At 36.3% G+C, this 8,876-nt stretch overlaps 1 pseudogene; it reads left to right on the top strand.

Annotated features, from left to right (window-relative positions):
- The first annotated feature begins 2,783 nt into the window (after positions 1-2,783).
- LOC149185097 (putative carboxylesterase 17 pseudogene) lies at positions 2,784-4,202 on the top strand (annotated as a pseudogene).
- Positions 4,203-8,876: the final 4,674 nt, after the last annotated feature.

The raw sequence follows: 8,876 nt of genomic DNA, 5'->3' as shown, positions 1-8,876 counted from the left end.
TGAGTAAAAGCTTCTCCTCAAGTTGCCTTCCTTCATAAAGAAGCCTCATGGAGGTTGTAGGGATGCTTGTATGTTCTTGAACTTTGGCAGCATACATGAATACTGGGCCAACTACTTTCACCTTTATGCAGAGAGTCCTCCTACTAAAATATCTCAAAAATATTGGGAATTGTAGGAGATTTATCGTTGTGATTCCTTGCTTTACCAGATCTAGAAGTAGATCTAGGCTCTTTAGGCATAGGAATCATGGGACAAGAGTATGATCCACCTCCCTAAACACAACCAAGGTTGTTGCATCCCATTGAGGCATTTTTTCAAATGTAATGCATGCAATTCTTGTCTTCCTACCATTGACATATTTGCTTTTATGGGCAGTCTCTTCAAACTTGCCTCTTTCCGTCACTACCTAAATTGAGGCCTTGGCATTTAGAGACACAATTTCCATCTTTGTTTCTTGAAAAAATACCAGATCATGTTCTTAAATCCCATTATGGGTATAGGATTCATCCATTACATTCCAAGAGTAAACCTCGAGAGCTCTAGCGAAGAAACTTTGACCGTCTTCATTCTTTCCAGTACGTTTCTAGTATAACCTAGTGAGATTCGCCACCATGATGGCTTCAAGATTTCCAAGCATGGCGCAATGACCGTTAGAGCCTACGTTAATCCTCTGTGAGGGTTTAAAAATAGGGCCCTCGACAAAGATTATGGGGGGGTTTGATTTTGGTTTTGGTCCAGAAGACCGACATTGGACTGTGAATGCTCTATAGGCTTGTCAAGGTCTAGGGCAAGGAGATCAAGGTTACCTTTCAAATTTTCGTCCCACCATTTAGAGTCCTTGGTGTTTGAAAACCACTAGAGCCACCCGTGCCAATTTTTTTCCACAATTATGACTTTTATCTTCATGTCACCGAAAATAAGGTTTTCCTCATCCTTCAATTGCGGACCACCAATGAAGAAGGAAGAGGGCATTGAGGTGAAGGGGAAACCAACAGTAAAAGAAGCAGAGCTCATGGTCGCAACTCTCTATAATAGTAACTCATGATTTATGTTCATGGATAATTTTTTAGCTGTAAACTTTAGTTTCTAGTTTTTTATAGTTCATTTGTTTAAGTTATTTTATTATAAAAGATAAATTTTATATAACACATTTTTTCTTCTCCTTTAGATTATGATACATATAACTTTTCTTTTATTTATATATCTTTTTTGTTTTTCCAAGTTGTGTGAGTCCTGAGATGACTGTATGCTTAACATTTAGCTTGAACTGTGACCACATGCATCTAAGCTATCAAAATTGCCCGGGGATCGCACTCGGCTTGGGTTACACCAGCCCTTAACATTGTTGGATTTTTGCATGGTTGGATTTTTTCCCATGGAGTTTTGAACTAATGACCTTCACATCACAATGTGCCTTGAGAGTACAACCTTTCACCATCTATTTTACTCCCTTTAGACAACTTTGCTTTTATTTATAATTCAAGTTATGTAATATTAATTATAATTTTTAAATTAGGAAATTATTTCAAATATTTATATTTATTATTTATATATATATTTTTAATAAATTTATTAAAAAATTATTACAATTACAAATTTGAATTATTAAAATTATTAAAGGTATATAATTCAAATAATTTTATTATGTGTGGTTTAGGGAAACCCTAAATCTTTGACCATTAATATTGTGACCTCCCATAAGTAAAATGCTTTAACTAAGAAAACTTTACCAATTAAACTAACTCATAAAACTTATATAATTAAAATATTGAAAATTGAAAATTTATTTATTTATTTTTAAAAATACAATTTAAATAACATAAAATTATTTTCTCACTAAAAAATATATTATCGTATTTTTAGTTAAAAAATAATTATTATTTTAACTTATGACTACTTTTTATTATTAAGATAATAAGATAGTTAATGATATAGATTTGCATCATTTTTCTTTTAAACATATATAATAATTAGTTTTAGTTTTTACTTCTTGTTATTATTTTTATATAAAATATTTTTTTTTTTATATAAAATATTTTTTTCTAAGACTATACTCTTTACTTCCTTACTTCCGCATTTAATTATATTAAGTTTAATTTTCCACGATATATTTGCTAAGTAAACTGCCATACAACATTTATTCCAATTACTGCACAATTTAAATAATTAAATAAAAAAAATCACCATATTTTACAGATATTTTGTACGGCCACCCAAAACTTCGACACCCATTTATTCGAAACTTTTGAACCGTAAAGTAGCGGAGTGTGGCGCACATCACGTTAGAAACAAGTGTCGTGAAGCGCGAGGTCTGAAACAATATGAAAGGCGAGAATTTCTAATTATTTAAAAATGCAGTCTAGGTACTAGATTTTATTTAAAAATTTAAATAAAATATTTATTTAAAAATTTAAATAAAATTTTGATTTGCGTTATTTAAATTAGTTTTTAATAATATATATAAATTTATTATATTAAAAACATTTTAATTATGCACAATTACCCATTAAATTTGTGATTTCAATAAATTTTTACTAAATTTTTAAAAAATAAAAAAATACTAAAAAACTTTCAAAGACAAGAACACAGGTAAGTGCGTCCAACAGACTCTTTAAAGTTCAGTCTTAGTACCGTTATTTTTGGTCAATTTGTACTTCAATTTCCCACGTCAGCGTGGATGCTTGCGACCGGCTTAGTGATAATTGTGATAAGCGTGGATGCTTGCGACACAAAAGTTTGCACACCATTCTCACTATAAAAGCCAGTCCTCACGCAGAGCAGAGCAGAGCAAAGCAGCATAGTGATAAGCATTGTCAGCCATCGTCAGTCGTCCGTCCTTCTGTTGGACAGTAGTGTAATTTTTTCTTCTTCTTTTCTGTGAGGGCAGCCATTGACCACAGAATACTCCAATCCCATTGCTTGCATACATCTCTTCCCAGTAAAGCTTCTGGAACAGCTAACTAGATTTAGATGGATACCGTTTCAGTAAACCCCAATAGAAGGCCAGTAGGAAATACTGGTCCCTGCGTCCAGCACGACGCAGGGAAAGTAGAGGAGGAGCTGGAAGGCTTCATAAGAGTGTACAGAAACGGCTCTGTAGAGAGATTCTCACAGGTTGTTTCCAATGTGCCCCCATCTGAGAAGCCTACCGAAACTGTGGCTTCAAGAGATGTCGTTATAGATGCAGCCACTCGTGTATGGGTGCGCCTTTATCTTCCGGCTGAACATCGGCAGAGGAATGGAAAATTGCCGGTCGTCATATACTTCCACGGAGGGGGGTTTGTCATGGGATCGCCGGCATGGTCTATTTATCACACCTTCATGTGCAGATTGGCTTCTGAGATCAATTCGGTGATAATTTCAGTAGCTTACAGACTTGCACCGGAGAATCGCCTCCCGGCTGCTTACGACGATTGTTTCGGTGCCGTCGAATGGGTTCGTCAACAAGCTGCCAGCAGCAGGACAGTACAAGCCGCCAATACCCCCAAGGAAGCGGAGGAATCGTGGTTGAGATCGTACTGTGATTTTTCGCGGTGCTTCTTGGCCGGCGACAGCGCAGGGGGTAATATCGCTCATCACGTTGCAATGCGGGCCTCGAAAAGGGATGTGAAACCTTTGCTTATCAGAGGGGCGATTATCATCCAGCCCTTCTTCGGTGGAGAGAGCCGTTCCGCATGGGAACGGCAAACGTGCGACCCGGCTCTGCCCCAGAAATGGATTGACGTCTTCTGGAAGCTCTCACTGCCTGTGGGAGCCAGCAGAGACCATCCCTCGTGCAGTGCACCTAATTCATCAACGCTGCAAGATGTTTCGCTGCCGCCCGTCCTGCTTTGCATCTCTGAGCGTGACGTGTTGCGGGAGAGGAACGTAGAGTACTATGAAGCCCTGAAAAGGGCAGGCAAGAACGTGAGGCATGTGATCTTCAAGGACGTGGGTCATGCGTTTCAACTTCTTCAGCCTCAGTCGCCACGAATCCAGGAATTGACCAGGGATATACACGAGTTCATTAACAAATACTTATAATGGAATTCATCCAAATAATCTTTATTCCAGTTAATTTCTATTTTTTTCTCTGTTAAATCGGCTTGCTGTACAGACCAAATTCCAAGCTGAATTTGTACAAATACTAGGACTTAAGATGATGCATCACCCGGGCTTGTGATATAATCTCATAATGCGAAATTTTATTTCTGCTGTGCTTAGCCTCTGTCCTTTCGAATGCTTTGGGCACTGTTTTGCAAAGGGCTTTTCTGATTACACTTAATAAGATGAAATCCATCTTATGAAGTACATTTAATTTAACATTTATGTACATTTGTCCCCTGCTTCAAAGAGGCACTCACTACAATGATTCATTGGTTCTACTATTGATATCAGTACAATGATTCACTGGTTCATCTACTGTTGATATCAGTGATTGGAAGTTGTTCTTATCAATTGCAGATGGGATATATTTCTCTGTGTATATATTATATCTATTTTAAATATGGATTTAACATGAATTTAGAGCAATTTATATTTTTTTTTATTGTCAATATTATTTAAATGTTGTGTATAGTTTTTTTTTGGCTGGAAATGCAAAATTTCAATTTTGATGAAGGATGAACAAAATTACACATCATACTGGAATGTAGAATATGCCTGTGAGCTCAATAAAACAAAATCAATTACTCTATATTAATTAAATTCTAAATTTACAGTCAAAATCAACTCACCAATAATAAATTCTAAATATACAGTCCAAATCAACTCACCAAAATATTTGTATTTCAAGTTGTATAATCCGTATCCTTTAACTAAGACAATTTTCTTCAAAAAATTATCAATTTCCACTATTGTTCAAGTCCTCTTCCTGTTGTAACCTGTTAATGAGCATTTTTTGATATCATGCTGTTGGAACCTGTTAATAAGCCATTTGGACATCATGTTTTGTTTAGAATTGTCTTCTTTAAAAACTCTGTTTTGCCAAAACAATTTATCAATCTACACTCTTTGACTCTTCAAGTCCGTTTTCTGTTTTAATTTGTAAATAAGAACCTTTGACCTTAAACATAATATGTCAGCAGGCTACATTCAGACTTCCGTTTTTTAATGTCGAATGACTACGGAGCTTTAACATTCTACAAAGCTATAACATTCTAAGTAGCGATCTTGTCATTCAAACATCAAAATTTCAATGCCAAAAATTATAATGAATATGTTTTGGATTTTTCCTATTTTATATACTCAAGAATAATTACCCTACATAGCACAATGTTATTTAAAATACGTTTCACTGATATTTATATTATGATTGTGACTTTAACACATATAAAAAAGATGGGCAACTATTTTAAAATTTTTTATTTTAGCACTAATTGAGGTATAAAACTTTTTAATTTTTCTGATTTTTTGCCCATCAAATATAGCAGTCATTGAGATATAAAACTTTTTATTTATATTTTTCTGATTGATATATTTATTGTTCATAGTATGGCCGTCAAATTTTCACTGCTTGATACATAACTTTTTGTATTTCATTTGTAAATGTGTTTGTATATGTTTTATGCTCCTGTTTCTCCATGATGTAGGTATTTGTTTTTCTGTATATGGGGCTTGCTTGGACATCTGTCTTCTGTTATCTCAAATGTCTTGGATGTGGCTTCTCTTGCCACTTTTTTGTATCCTATGTCGGTTTTTATATTGTCTCAATATACTCTATGATGTTTTTTTTTCTGATTTTTTTTTTTGTATTTCATTCGATTTGTCTTCTGCTATCTCTCAAATATCCTGGATCGTGACTTCTCTTGCCACTTTTTGATATCCTATATAAATTTTTATATTGTCTCAATATAATCCATGATGCTTTTTTTCTCTGAAAAAACTCTTTTTTGTATTTCATTCGATCATTGCATGAAATTCTCGCAATCTCGCCAAAGGAATTGGTTTATGCGAAATATAGTAACATAGCCAATCGCAACTCCAGTTTTATCGAAGGATGTGTGGACTCAGAATCTTCATACTCATGCCAATAGTGTTTATGGTGAAGTGAGTATGGTACGTAGACCTTACCAAGTATACGGATATAATTCTCCTCTTCAAAAGTAGCTTTTATCATTTCTCTTTTTGATTTTATGATCCCCGTCTGACTTCGATATATGGAAGGAACAATTATCTATTTTCATCCAAAAAATTCTGTTCCATGTTCTCTCTGGCAAAGAGTGTGGGTTAACCTAAAGGTTTAAGTGGTCAGCGCATATATTCTATGTATAATGTAAATGTTTTTCTAGAATTGCTGTTTCTGTTTTAAGTGTAACCTTTGAAATTGATGGGACTACTTCAGAATTTAGGTTTGAAATTTAATTTTATAACCAATTTTTTTTTGTTGTTGATGATGTTACTCTTTTATTTTAATATTTTTAAATAAAGAATATTAAAAGTATATGTTTGTAAGTTAGGTGGTAATATCATTTCACATTTTATTAATATCGTTTTAACTTCTTTGGTCGTGTTTTGCGAACCACCTTTGAATGAGGAGTTATTATGCTCTATTTAAAAGGAAAGGGAAGTGGCAGGTTCTTTTATGTGAGGTTTGGGTGTCATGTTTGGTTTACTATTTTTGGCCTGTTATTATTATTTAGGGTGAATTTAATATCATGTAGATTAAATATTGGTTTATGGATAGTATTTATGTTAAGTTTTTATTATTATATTGATAAGTGTATTTATTTCAATTTTGTTAAAATAAATTAATTATTCCCGCATGAGGAGTTAGCTAAAGTTAGAGAGTGATTTAACTTAGCGTTGAGTCAAGTCGAGTTAATTTATAGTTGAACTTATAGTGTGTGGTTGCATGTCAAGTTGTGTCATTGCATGTGAAGATATTTTAGGTGAGTCACTAGTTGGAAAAGGTTAAATACCTTTCACCGCGTTCATTGTAATTATCAAGTTTTGTGTTGTTAGGGTCCCACCTTAACCCCCTTATTTATGTAGTTGGATCAAGTCGTAGTTATAGTTAAGTAAGGAGTTAATAAAGCCCATATTAATAATTGTAAGTGGTTAACCCGCAATTAATGACGGGACCACAGTTAGTTGCAAATGGGCCATGGTATTAGATAGATGGTATTAATAAGAACCATGGCATTGATCCATGGTATTGCATGTATGAGTCATGTATAAATGATAGAGACTCCCTGCGAGGAGCATCGTATCTTATTTTGTAATCGAGCTATGCTCTATTGGAGGTTGCCCCCTCGAAGAGGCAAGTGAACATTTCTTTCTGAATAATAAAATACTTGTTGTTGTTTCTCACTATTCTATGTTCTGGGTATATTTCTTCGCATATTCTGTATTCTAGTATCGTCTTGCAGGTTAAGAGCATAATAAGTGGTATCAGAGCTCTTTCAAGGGCCGGTGGGATCTCCATTTCTTAGCAATTTTTTTTTTGGCTAGAGACGTGTTCTGGCATCTTTAAACCACGGGATTTGTCGTTGAGCGCATAAAGCTGCGGATTTGGGGAGGCATGCACGAAGGAAATACAAGAGGTGATCACGCTTGCTGGACTCCCTTGTAACCCCTGTGGGTACCCCTTCGAGTAGTAGCGCATTAGATAGAATCGCGCACGGATTGTCTTCCAAGTACCCTCTGGGTATATCGGAAGCCCCTTAGCTCCTTTGAAATCTCGCCATAGATAAACCGTCGGCCATCTTGCTGCTAAGTACACCGAGAACAACACTCTGAGAGATTACTCACCCGTATTATAGGGTAGTCGGGCTGTATGGCTAAGGGTACGGTTGATCCTCCTTAGTTAGAGCCCTGAAACATTGGGCCGAGTACTACTGTCAGACCCTTATGTATATTGTGATTTGTAGCACCTGACACTCCTCTAGACCATAGTTCCCTTTTCTAACTTGGGATCACGCATAATCTCTGCCAGATTAGATCTCACAAGGGGGTTTGCAGCAGCAGGAGATCAGAGTTAGCAGACCAGCCATTCCAATCTATTAGATCCATCAGATCCGTAGCAACAATCTGTTCCGCCGATCAGAGCTACCCGATCAACGATTCAGATCTCTCAGATCCACTAGATTTGAGTAGTTGTGTGGGGTTCCTATACCGGGGCGTGATTTCTGCAGGACTTTTGGCAGTATTGACATTTTGAGGACTCGGCTACTACAGTATTCCTAGGTTAAGAGTTTTCAGACAAAAGAGAGAGAGAGAGAGAGAGAGAGAGACCCTCTGAGGCGCTTATTAGTGATCTAGCCCATAAGAATCAGGACAACGAGCTGATCAAGGTGGTACCATTCAATTGTTAGCGAAAAAAATTCAAGCGGTCCCAAATTTCAAGTACATCAGATCGGTGCATGGTAGAAACTAGAGCTCAAGCTATGGCCAATAAGAAGATTGACAAACTTGAACAATCCTTGCAAGCCATCCAAGCTCAGCTTGACAAACTATCTGATGCACTCTCTAAGGGCAAGGAGGAAGCCCGCGAGGAGCCGTATATTGGCAATGGACATAGCGAGGGTGAGTCTAGCCACTCTCTTCACCTCTGGGGCACCTGCCAACAATCTTGTCCGCGACCTCCCAAGCTGGATATGCATAAATTTGATGGTTCTCACCCGGCCGCATGGCTAGCACAAATGGAGCAATATTTCAATTTGAATAACATCTTAGATAATGATACTCAACTTATGGTGGGGAGCATGTACTTGGACAATGAACGATGGAAATGGTGGGAATGGCATCAACATTGCAATGGAAGTTTTATGACTTGGGCCACCTTCAAAAAAGCTCTTACAGAGCGATTTGACTAGGAATCTTCTTTTTTGGTCATCTCACTAAGCTTCGATAGACTGGCACAATGGATGAATATGTTACAGCCTTTGAAGCCTTAG

Source organism: Pinus tabuliformis, chromosome 3_2, assembly GCF_031772625.1.
Source record: "Pinus tabuliformis cultivar Carrire ecotype Pingquan chromosome 3_2, CPIR1, whole genome shotgun sequence".
Lineage (NCBI taxonomy): Eukaryota > Viridiplantae > Streptophyta > Pinopsida > Pinales > Pinaceae > Pinus > Pinus tabuliformis.
Note: the sequence above shows the minus strand (reverse complement) of the source record. Positions and strands in the feature narration are given on the sequence as shown.